Genomic DNA, 18,856 nt, shown 5'->3' with positions numbered 1-18,856 from the left:
GTGGCTGGGTCCAGCCCCCGAAGGCCTCGTTTCCGAGCCCTGCAGCCAGCTTGCGAGAGAGAGCAGAGACAGCCGCACGCTTCCGCGAGTGAGGTGCACCAAGACGTCTTAGCTCAGCACACAGAGGCAAGGGAGGGAGAAAGAAAAGGCGAGAGTCTACTTGAAGCCACTTTCTAACCAGCCTTAATAAGTTAATGCAGAAATCCTCCCAAAGAGTCTGGCTATAGGAGACACTGGTCTCCACTGAATCAAGATCTGTTATGTTGTAATATAATAGATGTAAATTAAAACAGAAAATCTATCATGCCTCTAATATAGCCTGATAGCTGAGCGTGTGGATCCGTACAAGCAGAAGCACAGAGAGGAAGGGTGATATATGGCAAAGCTGGATGGAGGGTGAAAAGCGTGGCGAGACGAGCCGGAGAATGGCGCAGCCCGCTCTACGCTCCTCAGACCCAAGGGCAAGAGAGGAATAAATGTTGATTAGTGTTGATTTTGTCCGACGAACGCTTGTCGAGTGACAGTTGGACTAAGCTGCTCTGAAAGAGAAGCATTAATCTTGGTCTGGTTTAAGTAGAGTATATTAATTTGTGTCATTTTTACTAAGTCGTACCGAGAAAGGCTTCTTACTGCTTTGCATCTGACTGCTTTGGTGGTTTAGCCTACTTTATTTTTTTTCCCCTTTTTCCCTCCTTCCCCCTTTTAAACAGATACGGCGGCAGCAGCAACATATTCAAATAGCTCAGCAGGAGAGCGGGGGACCAAACGCTTCACTCCTGGATTAAGAAAATAAACTCCCAGGGTGTTGGCATAGCAACAGCATTTCAGATGAACTGCTATATATTCCGTGATTAATAAATTAACATTTTTTTCGTATGGTTGTTTCCCCTTTTCTTTCCCTCCTTCCGACGGGAGGAAGAAGGGTGTGCAGCAGGAGGTGGACAGGGAGGCAGGCACCGACGTTCCCGCGGGCTGCAGACGGCGGGCTTCGCCCGAGCAGGGTCACGGGGTCTCCTTCCCTCTCCGTCCGCCCGGCTGTGACGTGGAGCTTTCTGCTCCATACGGAGGTGGGGAAATACCACGGGGAAGCGAGGCCACGCAGGTCGGGCCCAAGGAGAAAGCGGCCTCAGATGGGACCAGGATGGAGATGCGGCGCTGGCTGAGGAGCCGGGAGCAGGGCAACGCCACCAGCAGCCCCAGGCCACCCCTTGGAGCCAAGCGTGAGTGGTCCCATCCTACCGGGCGCCCGGGGCCCACAACGCAGAGGCACCTGGAGGCACGGCCTCACGTCACGGGAGGCTGGACCCGAGGCGCTGCAGGAGCCAGGATGCGGCCTGCCTTGGGACAGGAACTCCCCTTTCGGGTCTGAATAGCGGTGGCTTGCCAAGGAGCCAAAAAACCGCGGAGGCAAGTCATTCCCACACTGATGGCTGACCACAAACCAGAAAAACAGCTGCCTCCCCACAGGCGCACGGGCAGCCACCTTGGCCCTGCCTGTGTGGGAAGGGGGCTAAAAATAAATAAACGCAAATTATCCCTGTTCAACCAAAGCACGATCCCAAAAACCACAGCGTTAACTATGAGTCGAGTCAAATTCGCTTCCACATCTTTTTCAAATGGACTAGGGCAGGATTTCAGCCCAAAACATTAAAGCAGTTTTTCGGCTTTGCTCTCTGACATATATATTTATTGGCCAGAGCACAGCTGTGACTCTTCCTGCCAGCGCGCACACGTGTGCGCACACTCGCGCCGAGGGGGAACGAAGCCCTCCTACACCAGCAGGCAACCGCACGGGCAGGAATCGCAGGCGTTTCTCCCACCCAGGCCTGCCAATCCCGGCTCAGTTACATTCAATTCCTGCTCTTGGCGGGATCAACTGCTTTATGAGCAGATCTCTTCCCCTTGCTGACAGATCAGCCCATCTGCAGCCTCTCCAGTCTCTCCACTCCCTTCTTTCTTTTTCCTTTTACTTGCCTTTATGGAAACGGGACTAAAGGGAGAAGCTAGGGAAAATATTTCGAATTAAAGGCAAGAGATTGAAAAGTTCCCCAGAGCAAACTGCAAGCACAGAGTTAATTTTCCATGGCTGGAGCAGGTACCAAGAACTCCTGCACGTTTTACAAGGCCAGTGAGCCTTTCCGAATGTAACCGGGCGATCCGCTTCTCCTGGAGAGCTATGAACGAGAAATCAAACCCTCCCCGAGGAGCCGCCGGTGAGTGACTGACCCAAATTCAAGCACTCTCTTCCTCCTGCCAGAACTGGCAAAGTGGCCAGAACTGAACTGTATCGGCCTTCAGGCACCACTTAGAACCTGAACGAAGCAGGGAGAAACTCAACAATTCAGGATTAAATATAGCATCCCCCTGTGCTCCCCAAGAAACGGCCAGGGGATATGCTGAGCAAGGCTCAGCAACCCGAAGCCATGAAAGTACAGAACGGGAGATCGCGAGCTACGAGAACAAAGAGCCCAACTCTCTGCTGCTCCAACGCAGCCAGGTAGAGCCAGCAGTTTGCAGAAATAGCTTACTTTTATCTGCAACAGCATCTACAACCCTTTGCTCACCCTACGAGTCAAAAGGGATCTGTGGTTATGAGCCTCCTTTGGAGCACAGCCCCTACGAGACATGGCGACTCGCACGTGGGCAACGGATCTGGCGCTGCTGCATGTTCACCAGACAAGGTTGCTTGGCCCCCGCCGAGCACCTTCCTGAACCAGGTACAAGTGGCACTTTGTCAGGATGGCTCCACCCAGGCTGGGAGAGCTTGGCCACGACAGCACATTCCCAGCAAGGTAACGGCTTGTGGAAAGCTGTGCCCCGTTTTCGAGCATCCACACCAGACAGTCTTTGTACCCTGGGGATTACCTTGCCAAGAAGGTTCAGGCTTGGCCTGTGTGCTGCTCCCACTGAATTCAAGAGCATTTTTTCTATTTTCCTTCTACTGCAATGCCTATTGCTCCTGCACACCTGCCCTGAACATACTCATGGCCCACGCTGTTCGCTTCCTCCTTGGCCTCTGCTCAAGCTTTGGCCAGTAGCACCGCAGCAATCCTTCCGATCCCCTTCTCGTCTAGCCAGCTCCACCACTCGCCTCTCCCACAAGCTGCCTTGCTTCAGACATCAAAGTTGAAACGTTTCTTGTTTTTACCGAAGTCTAAGGTTTTATAAGTTTCATTAAAGCATGAAAGCATTTCCAATAAGTTTTAGTTACACATTACCACAATTAGCATGGATATATACGCACACGGTAGGCATGCAGTAAATAAACCTCCATTTGAGAATTAAGGTCCTAAAGGAGAACCAACATTTTTAAAACCATTCCAGCAATTTAAGACCCCAAGTATGATTTTCAAAGCTTACTACAAATGAGGCTTCTCAGCTTCTCCTGAAAGTGAGGCTTGGGCAATTCAGAAACATTACCAAGGGGCTTTAAGAACAAGCTAAAACCAGCATAATGGCCCAGTCCCATGCCGGCTGCCCCCCCTCCCCCCCAGCTTTAGGCATGCAGCAAAAAAAGCAAGACGAGTCCCAGCGGGTACAAATCAATAAAGTTCCCCTATCATCAGCAGAATGGCTTACTCTGATTTAAGCCAGCTACTGATCCTTCCCAATATCATCTGAGGTCTCTACAAAACCACCCCACCTCCTTCATAGCATCTCCTCTCTCACTGTGCAAAGCCCTAGTGCAGGCTGTGCCATGGTGCCGGATTCCTCCGCTTTCTCTGTATCCCACGGTCGCACACAGCAGGCTCTCAACCCACGCCTCGAGGGCACCGCTTCACCCAGGAGACTTTCCACTGCTGCTGGCAATCCTAAAGAAATTAAAACCTGAAAATTGCAGTCCTCCGGCAGAGCAAAGCACAAAGTGGCCCCACAGCACTTTCCGCAGCTTGTTATTGCTGCTGCTGGGCCAGCCACAGTTGGGGACCATGGGCAAGAGGCAGTGTGTGTAGTGTTTGCCCGTTAATATTATCTTACACACTTACGCACAAAGGACTACTTAGAAAACTCTCAATGTTGTAATACTGTTTCTCAATGACTTTTCTTATAGAGCCTGTAGGATAAACTATGTCAAAGCACTTCCACTGCTGCATACAGAAAACTGGGGATAACCTAAGCCTTTTAAGCAACTGCCAGTCTCTAGCCCAGCATCTGTAGTGTCTAGGATGAAGATGGAAGTGAGCAGCGTTTGTGGCACTGGTGACTTGGGATACTCAGCAGTGAACCTCAAAGATGACTTTGGTAGTACACTCTTCATTTAGTCCCGTTGAAAAACACATCCAGACATGCAACATTTTTTTTTAAATATGCCAACAACAGGTCTGCAAGTCCTCAGTCAGTGAGGACTGAGTCCCAAATCTCGAATGTGCAGAGTGAGATTCATCTAGATGCCTGAAGCTAGGTCAGAGAAATGCTCTTCATGCCTCCCAAGCACCAACAGTGAGAGCCCACGTGGAATCAGTACTGCTCGGCCCTTCACTAACGCCTTCCATCCAACCCAAAGAGATTTAAGAATAAATCGATCAATCAACACACTAAGTCTGAGTGGCAGCCCCTTGGTTCATGAGGAAAGGGTGAGACCCTGGCAGGCAAAGCACACACGGATGTCACAGCTAATTTTCCCAAGGCTGAATTGAGGGATTTGGGGGCAGCACAGGCAGAGTAGCAGTGCCTGCCTTCCAAAGCATACGGCCTGGGAGAGAGGCACTGCTTGCCTATAGAGGACCAGTGTCATGACTTGGGTGTTTTCCAAAAGCATCAAATGGTACAGAGAAGATCCCGCTGGGCCAGCGTTGTATCTGAACATTACAGTGTACAGAGGATGTGTCTTTTCAGCAAAGTGCCTAGCCCACTTTAGGCACTCTGTGACAATGGTCCTTGAAATGATTAGTCCTTAAACAGGTCTGCTGGACCAGACGGTTCTCAGCATCCTCTCCAGGGACAGCATCCATTATGGGATTCCCCCTTAAAAATATAAGCACCGAACCAGACAAGAACGGGATGGGGAACCTTGGAGAAAAGGAAAAAGGAAAAAGGAAAAAGGAAAAAGGAAAAAGGAAAAAGGAAAAAGGAAAAAGGAAAAAGGAAAAAGGAAAAAGGAAAAAGGAAAAAGGAAAAAGGAAAAAGGAAAAAGGAAAAAGGAAAAAGGAAAAAGGAAAAAGGAAAAAGGAAAAAGGAAAAAGGAAAAAGGAAAAAGGAAAAAGGAAAAAGGAAAAAGGAAAAAGGAAAAAGGAAAAAGGAAAAAGGAAAAAGGAAAAAGGAAAAAGGAAAAAGGAAAAAGGAAAAAGGGGAGGGGACAGGAGGGGACAGGAGGGGACAGGAGGGGACAGGAGGGGACAGGAGGGGAGGGGAAAAATAGTCCCCTGGTATTTGCCCATTACAATCTGCACCAGGCTATTCTGCTTCCCCCTAACTTCCCCAATTTAATGTTGATTCGGCAAACAGTTGGGAGCTTGCAATGGAAGAGATACGAGATCATACCAAACACACCGGGTGCTGCAAAATCCCTTCAGCCCCCACAGCTTACCACTTTTGCCCCCTGCAGTACAATTCCCAGCAATTATTTGGGCCCTGTTTCTGGCCTTGGTTTTCAATTTATACCTGTCCATCCTGAATTTCACCCCTCAGTTCCTATTCAGAGGACAGCTCTGTGCTATGCATTAGATAATTACTCACCACCTGACACCCCCATCCCTCATCAGTTCATCCAGAGAGAAGCAATGTGGCAACACATGCTCCCTGAATTTAGCAAGAAAGAGGTTCCTTGTGGAAAAAAACTTTGTCTGAACACCCCTAAAATTAAGGAGAAAGCCTGAATTCAAACTCAGACCAAGAATCCCAAATAGACTTCTAATGCAACAAACCAAAGCCAGAGGACTGACCAGACAATCATTAATTTTGCATTGCTAAAAATCCAGATCCAGAAGTCCAGCCCTGAACCTTGTCCGTCCATCCATAAAACTGCTTAAGAGGTGCCACTGATTTGGTGGGCTCTCAGTCAAGCAACCTTCATCATGCTCATGCAGCCCCATTACTGCACACTCAGAGACCTGCCCTCCTTAAAGTGCAGCCAAGACCACAAGACATACATCTGTAAAAAGATCTTCCATTACTACCATTCTTTTGCTTTTACAAAAGATGCCATGAAACTCTACTGCTGTGCAAAGAAACAGTACAAATAGATAAAATGTCATTTGTTCAGCGAGCAGGAGATATGCTCCAAGTCACCATCCTGGAGTTGCTCATTCACCTATTTACTTGAGTTTCCATAATTCTCAATCTAGGTGTTTCATACTAGACTACTACCCTACCCCCTGTTCAGACAACATCTGCTAATGGATCTCCCAATCGGTTGTGGAAATTAATGAGGTTCTACCACAAAAGTAGAATTTCTCTCAGTAACTCCCTAGATTCAATCCCATAGTTCTGAAGTTCCTTTAATTCCACCCCCCTTTTTTTTTTTTTTTCTTTCTTTTTTTTTTTTTTACCAGTACTATTCCATTAATAAGATGTCCAGAGACACATGCCATACCCAGTTAGGAGAAGGAACTAAGATCTCTCCTGCTCTATCAAGTGTGGCCTATGCAGCCCAGAAAGCCCACTGCTACACTCTTTTTGCCAAACCACACTGCAAATAACACATCTAATTTGCTCTCTGCTGTGCTCCTTAAGTCTTTTGCAACATTACTGATTTCCAAGAGCTTTCCTCCCACTGAATCTTTCCGGTTTGGATCGTGATGGTAGTATTTTGCAATTCCTTCCTCACACATTTATGAGGTGTTGCTGTTTGCCACTAAAAAGCCGCTTGCTGGGTTCTACCCCAAAGGCAGCTGCATTTCAATGGTCGGGAAGCTAATAATATACATTACCATACTGGTAGGCAGGGAGAGACATACACTCATGTTTATATCTTCCACACACAAAGAATGCACAACACCATTTTTCTGAGCAGAATTAGGAAAAAGAGAGGAATGCATGACATGATAAGAGCACGAAAGTAACCAGGAACGCATTGCTAGCAATGCGGCTCTGGATCGATAGGCCATGCGTAATAGAAGATCAATCGCTTCCATTTTGCGAGGTGTTAAGTGTGACGAGGGATTGAATTAAAGCAGAGACCACAAGAGCAGCTATAAGTTATGCCCTCCCCCTTTTTTTAAAAAAGAAACAAACCCATAAAACAGTACTTTTTTTCGATTGCCTACCCCCTCCCTTTCCCATCTAAGATTTTTCAATTAGGTGAGTGGAAGGACGAATAGTGCAAATACATTTTGCTCAAGTTCTAAGTGCTTTTGAAACCCCCTGTCAAAGCATTTAGTGATGCAAGATTTAAGATGCCCAATTAATTTTTCCCCAACAAGCAGCCAAAAGTAGATGCAGGAGGAGGTTAAAAGCTAAGTATTTAATTAATATTAAATTTATATGATTCTTTATCACTGAAAGCATTGTAAAATTGAAAAAGCAGTTAATTTTATGGTCACTGTGTATTCTTCTGCTTTGATCTTTGATCCATGGAATAAAATCACAGAGTGTAAAGATTCTCCTGTTTTATTATACCTGTCTAATGGTGGGGAGGTTGGGGCAAGCCTGAGGTGAGGTCATCAGAGTTTTCTCTTAGACCCCATCATGAAACAGGCAGGGTGGCACTTGGCCACAAATCCCACATGCTCCATGCGGCTGGCGGGAGATGGGAGGGGGGGCACAATTTGTGCACCACACAACAGCAGGCACCAATTTTCCAAAAAAAGGGTTTTCCCTCAGCAGCTTGAGGCTAGAAGGTTTAATCCCAGGAGGAGTTAGTGGCCAGGAGAAGATGTTCAGAAACAACTTGACTTCCGAAAGAGAGCTCGGCTGACCCAGAGCAACACGCGGGACTCGGCACACCGAGCCGCACCACCGCCGTCCCCCAAGCCCTGCCGCTCACGGGCCAGGTTCCCCAGCGAGTGCCAGGACGTACACGGGGCTCCCAGCGAGCGGCTGGCCAGCAACGTGCAAAGTCCTCGGCCCCCTGCACACAAGCCCCGAGAACTGCGCAGAACTCCTGAACTCTTCCACCCAACGCGGCTGCTTCATTTCTCATTCCTGGCCTCCCCCGTGCCTATCTGCAAGCGAGACAAAGAGCTATTATGCAGAATGGATTTCACTGAAAAGAGAAAAAAGGGGGGGGGGAATAATTTCTGCAAGGTTTTTTGTGTTTCTTTTTTTTTTTTTTAATACCACTGGGAGCCTCATTATAATTTAGTTATTAGTGTGTGGGGGGGAACCAAACAAGTAAAAGAATTTCAACATTTAAAAAAAATATTTAAGGGGAGGATGAAAAAAGTCAACAGGAGGAAAGTTCTCCAAGCTTCAAAGCGGTTGCAAATTCCTCCTGATTCAAACATTTCAGGCAGCTCCACTGGCAAGGAGCTGCTCTTGGGGGCAGCTCCCCATCACGGGATCCCACTGCAGCTCCCTGGCCAAAGCAAGGCCCCAAGGAGTCACAGTGAGGAGGGACAGATGACATTAAGGGATCATCGGCTCCATCGGCAGTGGTGAGCAGCAACAAGTTTGGAAATATCCCTCACCTTCTTCTGCAGGAGATGGTAAGGAGACAACCACACAGCAGCATCTCCTCAGGAGGCCAGGGAGAAATATGAAGGAAGGGAGACCGCGGCATGAGGTCACTGCCTGCCATCGCTTTTGGACATGCCAGAAGGCACCACCAGCAGCATCAGCTCCAGCAGCCCCACTGCCGAGGGCACAAAATGCCCCAACACTGCCGACACCCGGACAGACCTCACACCAAGCGGGGACCGGCTGATCCCACGGTCCTTGCAGCTGGCCCTACTGGGGCACCTCAGAGGGCAGCACCGTGCCCCATGAGCACATGCTGGTCCTTACTCAGGAGCAGAAACACGCTTGAGGCTGAAGTCCAGACACGTAGCAGGTCATGCCCATATTAAATTAAAACAAAACCAGTAAACTTCTCTCAAGACATATGAAACACAGAAAGGCTATCTACATCTTTCCCTGTCCCTTCAATTCAGTATCTCCTTCCCACAGAGGAAGATGTGTTGCTCATATATATGACAATGAGAGTTTAAATAAGAGTTTAATCTTATTAAAGTCTTGATTTTAGGGCAGGTATAATAAGTCATGCATATGAAGAAGCACGAAGTAATGAAACAGTGCAGCTTTCAGGATACAACTGGGAAAACTGAGAAATCATTAAGAAAGGACAAAAATTGGGCTTGATATCAAAAAATAAGATCTAATAATTGGTACTGCTTCATAGGCAACAAGAATTAATATCATTAACCGTTTGCCCCCAGTCTTATTTTCAGTTGCTCTCAAAGAAGGACTGTCACCTTATTCCCACCCAGGAAGTCACAGCACAGCAACACCATCAGTTGCCCCAGGTCATGCAGCAATGATGCAGCAGGGCACAGTCAAGAAGGTCGGCTTCTCGTCTCCCACTAGCTGCCAGAAGAAGGCCTTACTTCTACTGAGCAAAAGAGATGCCAGACGCACAAAGAAGCAGTCTTCAACCTCAGGGAGTCTGAAACAGGCAGCATAACAACCAACAGCCTCACTGCTGTTAGCAGGAGGTCTCTGCTCAGACTGTACAGAGCAGTGCCCAGGATGCAAAAAGCATGAGATAGAGATTTGTTTTTTTCAAATCCCCACTAGGCAGGCCATGCAGTCCAGACATTAACATACTGACCACCATATTACACCCTCCAGGTGACACTTCTTCAAGTCTAGATCTAGCCTGCTTGTCTAGGGCTCGCACTACTCTCTGGCCTAGCCAAGAGAGGAGGTCAGGTTTCCAAACACTCAGCCCTGGCCTTGAACCAAGCACCCAAGTTGCAAATCTTATGCAAAGCGCCTCTGCCTCGGTCAAATGAAAAAAATCTGGGAAACAGCTGTAATTGTCCATGTGGAGATATCTACAGCCAGATCGCTCACTTAGCTACTCAGGGAGGAGAAGCAGGTACCCTGGAGCTCACCTCCTGCTAGCATTAGCATCCAAGGCAGTGCTTTTAGGTAGTGCCTCTCAGACCCGCTCCCCTCCCGTGGGTCAGAAGTCATGCAAGCTCGAGCATGAATGTGTAGCTTGTGGATGGCTGCTATGAAGTGAGCTGTTCCTGGGACATATTCAGCATGTGAGAGCCTTGGTCCTGTTCCGACTTCTCTCCTTCCTCCCAGGCAGTGGAGGATGTCACCTCCAGCACAGCACTGGCCATATGCAGAGCAGTCTCCCCACCGCAGACAGACTGACTGTATTTTATATGTATGCGTGCAGATATCGACAGATGGAGAGAGAAAATTACTGTGCCCATAAATTGAAGCTTTGGTCACGTCAGTTCAAGAAGCAAAATAGGAAATTTAGAGCCAAAAAACAGCTTGCATCAGCCAGGCTGATGAGCACACACGCCAAAAACACACCCCTTAGCATGACCACACAACACACACAAGCACATACACACACCAAGACCCTGTTTCTGCTCATCTATTCTCAGCAACTGTTTGTCTGAGGCCAAATACAACTGGATTTGTCAAGCCCCCTTTTAACAACTTCTTGTCACAGTCCATTACCAAATTGCATATAGTTATATATTCCACTAATTAGGCTTCTAAAATATCATTAACATGTCTCTTGATCATTAGCATAACGTATGAGGCGTCCTCGTTAGGCACGACTCGAGTTTGTTAACGCAATAATGAAAGGCACGGGGCTGGTACTGCAGGAGTTGTGCAGAGATAGGAGGCTGGGAACATCAAAAGCATCAGCACTAAGCTTAAAATAATAACAACAAAATTGGTGAGAGACAGGGGCAGAAGCCAACTGCTGGAGAACCAGGGTGACGTGGAAGGTATAATATACATCTCCAGGCAGGCAGATGCACACACACTGCACGTTTCCCCTGGCCTGAAGCACCCTGGGTAAGGTGCAGGTCAGGGAATGAATCAAGATCACAAATCTGAAACCACCATGATCAGGGCTGGGATAAAATGGAAGCCATGGCCAGGACCAAAGCGAGACTCCAGCTTTGAACCCCAATGCAGACCCAGCACACCTTTCTCATGCAGGTGACCATCCTATGCAGCCACATCCAGCCTCCCCTCTTAACCACCCCAAAACAACCTGGACCTCACCCCGCTGCTAGGGCACTCTGGCGTGACAGGCTGAACAGTGGAGGAACTAGGAGACACAGCAGCCACTGGCCTCATCTGCTCTAGGAAGGGGTCTAAAGTCTGCAAGGGGACAGTAGCCTCCAAGGGTCCACCACCAAGGCAAGCAAAGCGACCGGCACATCAGAGTTTGGCAGGATCCAGACCTCACCCTGGAGATGAGGACAACATCACCACCCACCACAGCCACAGGAACTCCCCCCGCCTTGGTCTGAACATGAAGGCCACATACAACATTCAGGCAAACTGACTTAAAGCCAAGTGTTGGCTGAGAGACTCCTGTATACCAACCATCATGCAAAATAACTGTGTGAGAGCAGAGACAGCACTTGGCTAAAGGCCTCCAGGACAAATCGCAGCTTGAAGCTGAACTCTTGCAATTTGTCTGTCTTTAGGACACCGCTCAAACCTACTTTGCATAGCCCTGTCCCACACAGAGATGCCCTGAACACAATATCCAGTGCAAGACACGTGCATGTTCCTCCCTCCCTTGAAATCAAAGTTGAGCACTCCCTCTCCCCAGCCCCAAGATAAAAACGGTCCGATGCAATGTCAGGCAACACCCTCATCCAGCCAGCTCAGACTAACCAAAATTGAGCAATAAACCCAGTTAAACTGATGACAAAAAAACACCACCCACCAGGCATTAAACAGCATGAGATCAAGGGTGCTAGAAACAACAGCCCAGGACAGTGCAATGACACAGGACCTTGGTCAGGAACATAAGAGAAAGGCCAGGGCCCTGGTACCCAAAATGCAACCCCCCAAACAGCAGCATTTGCGACAGACCTGTGTGTTTCAAAGCATCCAGGGCTGGAAGGTGAAGGATATGAATTAATAGCCAAAGGTTTGACCAGGACAGATGCTTCCATGTCCAAGCCAGCTCATGTATCAGTGGTTACCACTGTTGCTATAAATAAGCAGAGATTTTTTTTTTTCCTTTGAGCGAATAACTCAATAAGTCACTGCATGAAAGATATTGTAAATAGCTCCAGCAGAGTGCAAGTTAGGGCTGCTTCCAATTAGCTTTCACTTACGCTCTCCCTGCCTGTGCCAAGTTTGCAGAGTTTGTTCTCAACACGCTGCTGTCTGGGGAGAGCTGGGGTGAGGCTACGGAGTGAACCCCAGTGCAAGCCACGCCACTGCTCCTCCAAATTAGAAATGATCTTTTTATTAATGCCGTGAAGAAGTCAAAGCAAGCGAAAACAGCCCACATGCATTTATCTTTGTCCAGATGTTAATGCAAAGATGGTGGGGAGGCTGCAAAAAGAAGGAAACAACCAAGAGCTTTTCTTCAGCTGCTGCGAGCTAACCCCACAACCACCACTACCACCGTGAGGGCTTGGAGATGCAAAACAACACACAATATTTTATTAAAATAAAAACACAAAACAAAACACGCACAGCAAAGGCAGCCCAGGGGCTTTTTACACACGTATCTGAAGAGAAGCCCCCACATGCTTAAAAGAAAGGTAAGACACGTCCTCATGCGCGACACCAGCAACAAAACAATATAAGGAAGATGGATGCTTTCATGAGCCTTCACCAAAAAATTCCTCTTCTATGAGATAAACGTGGTGTTAGACTTTCTGAATTTTTACTCATTCATACACAGAACCTCTGTGTCCCGCACATGCGCATGCTTTCATGCAGCAGCTGGTCCCAATACCAGAGGAGCATCACAGCCAGGAAACTATCACCAGGAAGATAAAACACAGGGCAGGAGACAGTGGGATCAGTTGGTAGCCTACGGGAACAGGAGTCCAGGGGAAGGGGCGAAATTCCCTACGCTCCCATTTGAGAGATACTCTGGGAAAGTCACGGGGTGCCCATGCCTCCCTTTCTGCAATCTGGGGCAGGCAGGGGTTACAGCTGTGTTCGGTGCCTAACCTGTGCCAAGAGGTCCAGAGACACAGAGGGGGACCAGGGAATCAAAACCAGCTTATCGCATCATCATTTTAGCCAAGTCTCCTTTCTTATATCACCACACAGCTATGTACCACCCTCACCCAGGCATTTTGCAAGGAGGTCAGCAATGCCCCAGAGCCCTTCGACAGCCAGAGAAGGACCACGAGGTCTTTCTCAGCAAGCAGATGTATTCATTCACATTAAAGCAGTCTCTCTTCCTTCCCTGCTGCCCCAACCATAACATTTCACTGAAATACGGACACTGGAAATCATCCATTGTTTTGGGGAGAGGGGGGTTACAACAGTCAGCACAGCACATATTGCTTTTGTTTGTTTCCTGGCTTTCAAGCCAAAAGCAACAATCGCAAAAAAGACAAGCCACTAACATTAGATAATGTTTTCAGATTTGAGAGGGGTCAGGAAAAAGTTTCAGGAAAGGGAAGAGAAACAACCTTGTTTCAAACCCTTCAGCATAGCAAGAACCCGCTCTCACATGCTACAGATTTATTTTTCAGTAGTTTTTCAGCCATCTCCCTTTCTTCCCCCCCTCCCACCGTGCTCCATCCTCTCCCCACCTCCTGAACACCGGCAGCTTCCCTCCCTCCCGCGCTCCCAAATGGCGGCAGCGCTCTATTAAAATGGCCAGAGGGAACCTCTCCCCTCTCTGTGCAGGAGCACGCTGGATTGACCTTTCCACATCTGGACATCTTTGCAACCTCCGGCTTTATATGGCAAACCCGAGCAGCGCAGCGACCTTCGCGGAAACGCAGTCGCCTGCACTCCCTTCGCCAACCCACCCATCTCCCTTCCCTCCGCTGAACTCCGCGACCCTTCCACCCTGGCCGGGCTGGAGACACGCCGCTCTTCCACCAGGCATGCAACTCCTCCAGACGGGGCTCCAGAACTTTTGCCAGCTCAAATCCAGGGACCTGGGTTTTAAATGCATTGGCTTGGTAAATTGAAGGGGAGTTAGGGTGAAGAGGAAGAGACTCTCGACTGCAAACACACAAGGTTTATTTAAAAAACAGATCAAAGGAAGTGAGATGCATATTCCCCTAGACTTTGCCATATCACATAGGTGAGACACGGAGGCTTCACTAAAAAAAGTATAGCTTAAAGAGATGCTTAAAACTGGCTTTTCTCTGAAGGGCCAGGATTCAAGTTGCACAGCCTGTCAATTCTGCATGAGAAAGTGAAGAAAGCAGCTTTTACCAGGCTGGTTTAACCAACCAAAACAGCCAGTTTCAACTAAATAAAGTAAATAACCTCAAGAGCAACAAATCCATTCAAATCCTAAAGCTATTTCATTTTTGATCACCTGGAGAGAGCTTGTCACTGCAAAGACCACATTCATTCAGCGCATCTACTGTGTGACCAGGACAGAGACAAATCCTGCAACCAGACAATCAACAGCTGCAGAAAAGCAGTTTTTGCTAGAATTTGACCCAACTTCTGAGTCCAGAAGTTTCTAGTCTGTTCTCTTCACCCACCCACGTCAAGATCTGAAGTTTCACACTGCTCCGTCGGGCTTTTCTCACCTTTCTTCAGCCCACTGAGCACAACTGCGACGTGCCAGGAGGGCTTACAGAAGCATTTATGGACCCGTTATCTTTACTGGCACACTGAAACAGCCTTGGTGGGTCCTCTCCTTCCTCCAACCATGCGAGTCTGCCACATGTCACCAGGTTGTTGCGTAAAGGGTAAAGCCAACAGTGCCTGGTTCCCAGGGCAGCCGCGGTGCTGCTTGCCCTCAGCAGCTGTAGCAGCACTGCTGCCCTCCCCAGCCAGCCTGAAATGAGGTCACCTGTGTTCCAGCTCACTCCAGCCCATACGTGGGGCCAAGGTGGACGTTGTGTCGCTGACACCAGGTCAAGTCTCTTCCCTACATGGCTCTTACACTCCCTCCCTTGCATGCCCCTGTTTTCCCAGAATGCACACAGCTACATTTCTTCTTGGAAGCACAACAAAGTCCTGTCCCATTTTGTAGAAACCGGCCAAAATTCTTTTGAAACCTGGGAGGCTGTGGAAGAACCAACAGGCTCAGTCATTAGTTTGCCATTTCTCCTTAGGAAAGCAGCTGTAAGGCCCATCACAAGAGAGAGTGCCAAGTCTGGAAGGAGCATCAAGGAAGTTCTCATGCTGACAATGCTGTAGCTCACCACCACCACAAGTGGCACCTCTCCAAACAGAGGGCACACAAATTTTCCATTATTTGTACTCTCACAGGACATCCAGGCCTCAAATGATATCAGAGAGGCTCTGGATCAGACAGTGGATGCACAGAAGAGCTGCCCCCCAAAACACTAGCAGTTTTTACACGTTGACGTGCTGCTGGAAGACCACAGCAATGCTCCTGTAGCACGGCAAACCACACACCAACAGGGCCCACAACCAGATACTCCACCCACTCTCGATACTTCTTCCAAGCAGCCTTCCACACAGACCACAGCAACTCGGGCAACCCTGAGCTCCTCACACCTCAAACCATCTAAGCTAGACAGAGCACGCCAGAAAGTGCTTTATGGAGCAGCCGTTACGAGGCTCCCCCTGAAGTAACCGTCTCGGTGGCAGCATGCAAGCAAAGTGGGAACAGTGGGACACGTCCACCTTCTCCTCAGACCACCACGCCACCAGTCTTCAGGGCATGGCCGGTCCTTTCCTACCACAACTAGGAGGCAAACGATGATTAGAGACAGTCACAGGATCAACATGCAAAAATGCTTACACCAGGGGCATAAGCTTGTCTTTTCTTTTGAGTCAGAGGAGGGCAGAGCTTTCCTTTACAGGGTGCAAACAGCTTTTCACATGCATCGCAACAGCAGCAACTCCCTACTTTTGTGCATCCCCACAAGGCAATCCCACTTATTTTTTGTAAGAGCCCATTCCTTGCTTGGTGAGTACAGAGACCCAGTCCTCAGCTCCTCCAGCCCCACCAGTTGCATGGTGGGGGGAAAATCTTGATAAAGTCTCTTGCATGTGGTGAGATGTGAGCCTCCCTGCTGCCCACCCTCACTGCAATCAACTTCATTTGTTTATTTTTATTTCAACAAAAATTTAGCTAGGCTGGGGGGAGGCTGAAAGGAGGACAAACCACTGGAAAGACAGGCCTGTGCATGGGTCTCCAAAGGGGCTGAAACTTGGGGGTGGAAGGAGGGGTGATGTCTCCTTTCCAAAGAGCTTTCAATAGGAAACAGATGTTGAGGGCCAAGGTACCGAAGGCAGGGTCTGCAATGGGCTTCCCTGGCTCCATGCTCCCGACCAAATCTATTTTAATTAAAATATTTAAGTTCAAGCACGAGGTGAAGGATAGGGGGGAGCAGGGAAGGCTCCAGGGTTACATGTGTGTTACCTCTGCTCGGGAATCGTGATTTGTGGCAGACCTGGAGGGGGTGCCAGGGGCTTGTAGGGACTGGTTGGAGACCCCATCTCGTACCCCCCGCCCCAGCCTCCCTCCCTCCGGCAGGGCTCGACATAAATTCTGCTGACCTTGAGTGAAAAATTGCCTCATTTCAGCACTGAAAAATAACATTACATCATGTAGCCTGTGTCAGGTTCTATAAATGCCCCCTTCCCTCCCGCCCTCCCCCAAAGCGAGGGGGATGTAACCCAACACTATGAAAACACCAGCGCTGGAGAAGAAAAGGGGCCATTGTTGTGGACTGTCAGCTCCCTCACTCCTGCCTTAGGTGAAGAAAGATCTCAGAAATGTTAGACTGAGAGGTACAGACTCCAGGCTCTCTCCCCCCACGGCCTTCCTTTTCTTCTCCATCCCCACCTTTGAAATCCCTGCCTCTCCCTTGCCTAAAAACATGCAGAGCAGGGGGAAAAGGGAGTTCTGCTACTAACAGGAATTCATCCACAGCTCCCTCCCGTCAGACCCCTCAGCAAAGGTCGGCCCTGCTGGAAAAACCAGCACGCCAGGAAGCCCCAAAGCCAAGCCATAAGAGCGCACTGGGTCACGAGCCTGGAGGAGTCCATCCACGGAGCTCAATGTTTCCTCCTGCCGAGGATCCGTCCTGACCCCAGCCCGCGGGAGCGGAGGGGAGAGGAGCTGCCGGCGGTCCCCAGGCAAGGCACCAGGCCGCGCCGGGGTCGAGAGGAAATGGAGGAGAACACCCAGCTCGCCCCAGGCCTTCGGCTCTCCAATGTATTTTCTCATTAATGTGTAATACGGTTTTATTGTCTCAAACAATGTCTGTTTTCGATCAGTTCCTTTATCCCAGACACTGCCGCTCGGAGAGACCGAGACCAGATGGTTCATATTGCAGGCGTCTTCCCGCTCTTCCCCTCCTCCCATTCCCGCCGCCACCCGCCCGATAATTCCTTACAAATTCCTGGAATGCCTGCGCCCGGCCGAAAATTAGCTGCGGGGAGAGAGCGTGAGGCTTGCGAAGACGGGCCGGGGGCGAACCCACTGCAGCCCACCCCATCCCACCCCCACCATCTTCTCCTGGCTGCCTGCAGCTCGCATGGGGCAGGTCCCCAACAGAGAACATCAGCTCCCGCCTGTCGTCTCCTCACTGGATTGCCAGCAAGTGGTTCGCACTCAAAAGCGGAAATCCATGACTTCAACGTTTCACCCCGTTCTCCTTCACCTCCACCCTTCAGGTCCAGGACACAATGAGCCCTGTGCCTTCCACCACCTCCTCCATGCAGAGAGGGACACACAGACCTCACACCCCCTCCTGCTTCCCCACACTCGAGGGCTGGCGCAGACAACGGAGAAGAAACACGAGGCCATGAGCATCTGACGCAAAGGCCAGTGATGCCGGTGCTATGACACACAGGGCTCACGCACAGACTGTCTGCAGGACACCGCTGGCACTGGGGAGGCAGGAGGAGAGCAGGACGGTTGCCCATAATCCCTGCCACATGCCAGATGCCACCAGGCCTCCGGGCTCCCCTGCTCACAGCTCCAGTTTTCACCCACGCCTCCCGGCACTAATCCCCACACGCGCAGCTGCATGCAGGGCTGCTCCTCTTCAGCTCACTCCAAGCTTCACTTCACCCTTCCCAAAAGCCAGGGGCTAACCCAAACTGTGGTCAAATCGAAGGGAAAACTGCTGACTTCGAGCAGCCTGTATGAAGCTTGCAGCCTGTATTGAGCCCACTGCCTTGCTTCCCCCACTTCATGCTCTATCCAGAAAGAGTTTGGCTCACAACTCAAGCCCACCTTGAAACACACCTCAGAGGTCCACCAACACTCACACTCTTCCTACCATCATTTGAGTAACTGTACAAGTGCATTACTCGGCAGAAGATGATTTCTGCAGGGACAGAGCCAGTCCTGGGATGGAGCTCACCAGCTCCTGAACAGCCCAGGCACAGGTAAGCAGGAGCCTTGCAGAGCGAAGCTGAGCTCCAGCCCTAAGTGAAAGCAGCAGGGGGACAATAAGCGATGCAGAAAGTAATCATCCAGTCTGGAACAGGGCCAGGAGACTAGTGTTAACACCCTTAAACTTGGGAAAAGCGCCACAAGAATGCTGATAATCTCATCTGGGAAAAATCTGAATCTGGTGGAAGAGATAGCACCTTCACCAAGGTGCTCAACCACCAATACAGCGATGGCTGCCTGCTTTCCATGGGTCATCCCACACCAGGCACCAACTGATGGGTCCCAAGATCTCTCTGATCCTATAGAACTTGCCCTGTCTCCCAGGAGTAGAGTATGGTCGGGGTTTTCCTAATGTCCTTTTCACAGCTGAGCCACAGTGGAGACATTAAGCAACGGGGATGTGCAGGCGGCAGGCTGTTCCCGAAGCAAAAGGAG

General features: G+C 49.5%; 1 protein-coding gene across 3 annotated transcripts in view; it reads right to left on the bottom strand.

Annotated features, from left to right (window-relative positions):
* The window catches only part of PBX1 (PBX homeobox 1), a 159,983-nt gene that overhangs the window by 110,466 nt on the left and 30,661 nt on the right, over positions 1–18,856 (bottom strand). The window lies entirely within an intron of this gene.

Source organism: Dromaius novaehollandiae, chromosome 8 (genome assembly GCF_036370855.1).
Source record: "Dromaius novaehollandiae isolate bDroNov1 chromosome 8, bDroNov1.hap1, whole genome shotgun sequence".
Taxonomy (NCBI): Eukaryota; Metazoa; Chordata; class Aves; order Casuariiformes; family Dromaiidae; genus Dromaius; species Dromaius novaehollandiae.
Note: the sequence above shows the minus strand (reverse complement) of the source record. Positions and strands in the feature narration are given on the sequence as shown.